Below are 2,262 nucleotides of genomic sequence, written 5' to 3' on the forward strand. Positions count from 1 at the left end.
ATAACAACATCTCAAACACTGAACTTCAGTTATTTGTATCTTTTTATAACAAATTAGTCATATTTTTTTAGTGTTTGGGTTATAAGGATACCTTTTAAGTATTGTCTTTTCCTTTTCCTAAATGCTTATATGCTCTACTCTTCATACTGACTGAAGATGCTTAAAGAAATATATATTATATATTTATATTTCTTATAACTGACAACTCTTCCTTAATCTTTTCCTCTCTTCCTCCTCAAGAAACACCATTTTCTTATTGGTTTGGAGTTCATTGTCTCCTGATAGTATCTTTCACATTTATTGTTATTGTTTTTATTAAACCTTCCACTTATGGCTCCACATGCTAACCTTGATTTGAAAGAGGCAAAGAAACGGCCTCAGCTTTTTTTCCAGATTGCAGGTTCTTGAAGCTATGATAGTAAAAAAGGGGCTGTTGAAAACCTTGCCCAAAGTAAAAGCATTTTATGCATGCAGAAAACAGTGTGTACAAGATCTATCCTAACCTTGCATTGTGAAGTTTGCCCTCATCATGGTATGGCTTATGGCTTCAGTAAGATACTCGAGTTACAGTTTGATTTTTTTTTTTTAAGAATTATCAGGTCTATAATTATTCACAAAATGAGGTAGAGGGAAAAAAGACAGTTGATAAGCTATTTTGGTCATGTTTTTCAATCCTCCTCATACATGGCAGCTGCTTTCAGCTTACTAACATAACTAAAATAACCCAGTGAATAGATGTAATGCTAGAACCATTTTATAGAGGCATATTTCATTATTATCATTATTATTGCTGTTATTGATATTATTGTTATTGTTATTATTATTTTTTTTTATTATTTATTTATTTGTTTATTTATTTATTTATTTATTATTATTATTTTTCATTCTTATCATTGTCCCCGTCATGATGGTGAGCATTGTCATGATGATGATGATCATCATCATCATCGTCACTGTCATCACCTTCATGGTGATCATAATTGTCATGATCATTATCATTACCGTCATGATGATCCATCATCATTATCATCACCTTCATGATCATCACCATCATGATCATCCTTGTCATCATAATCACCCTCTTGATCATCACCATCATGATGATGATGATCATCATCATCATCAATCATCATCATATCATCATCATCAATCAATCATCATCATCATCATCAATCATCATCATCAATCAATCATCATCCATCAATCAATCATCATCATCAATCATCATCATCATCATCATCATCATCATCATCATCAATCATCATCATCAATCATCATCATCATCAATCATCATCAATCATCATCATCAATCATCATCAATCATCATCATCATCATCTCATCATCATCATCAATCATCATCAATCATCATCAATCATCATCATCAATCATCATCATCAATCATCATCATCAATCATCATCATCATCATCATCATCATCATCATCATCAATCATCAATTTTTCTCATTATTTGTTATTTTTTTTATTATTGTTACTGTTGTTATTTTTATGATCCCTTCCTCTTTTGCATTCTGTAGTGGGTACAGTATTTTATTGTTAATGCCTATGATTTATAATCTTTACTGGATTCACAGTCAGTAATCAAGCCAAGAAGCATAGCCTGATAAACAAAAAAAATTGGAAAGTATAAACTCCGTTGATGCAATACTTGGATGTGAAAAGTCAGCAGTGTATGTACTTGGACTGCTTGTAAAGAATTGTCTCCGTTATGTACCTGAAAGTGGCTTAGCATAATTAGAATGAAGTGTTTGTCTAACTCCAGCTCAAATGCAAAAGGAAAAGAAATGTATAGGAGAAAGTAAGACCAATATGATGTTTATTTTTTAAGAATGCTGCATGTTTAGAGAGAACATAATCTGCTTGATATTAAGAACATGAAGACAACTGAATATAAGTGACCAAGAATGTGGTAGACCATGATTATTATCACTATTATTGTTATTATTATAATTATCGTTATAGTGTGTTCATTTATTGTTTCTAGGCAGGTTTTCAGGATTAAAATTTGTTGGTAAGTGTATGAAATCATGTGGAGTCCATAAGGAGAAGAGGATATAAGATTTATCGTGTGATTTTTTTAGGTGTTATGTTTACCAAAAGAATAAAAGTTTCTTATAGTTGGATCCCTTGAAGCTGTAATGGAAAGAGATTAATAACGAGATTGTGTTCTCTTGTATAAATATTTATGAGAAACAGTGCTTGGATATACATTTCATTTACTTTTTTATATGTAATTCTACATT

The 2,262-nt window shown here is 30.9% G+C and overlaps 1 protein-coding gene across 5 annotated transcripts in view; it reads left to right on the forward strand.

Annotated features, from left to right (window-relative positions):
* Nucleotides 1-2,262, forward strand: part of LOC119597292 (epidermal growth factor receptor substrate 15-like 1) — a 40,360-nt gene that overhangs the window by 20,059 nt on the left and 18,039 nt on the right. The gene's annotated exons all lie outside the window — the stretch shown is intronic.

This window comes from Penaeus monodon, chromosome 39, assembly GCF_015228065.2.
Source record: "Penaeus monodon isolate SGIC_2016 chromosome 39, NSTDA_Pmon_1, whole genome shotgun sequence".
NCBI classification, from domain to species: Eukaryota; Metazoa; Arthropoda; class Malacostraca; order Decapoda; family Penaeidae; genus Penaeus; species Penaeus monodon.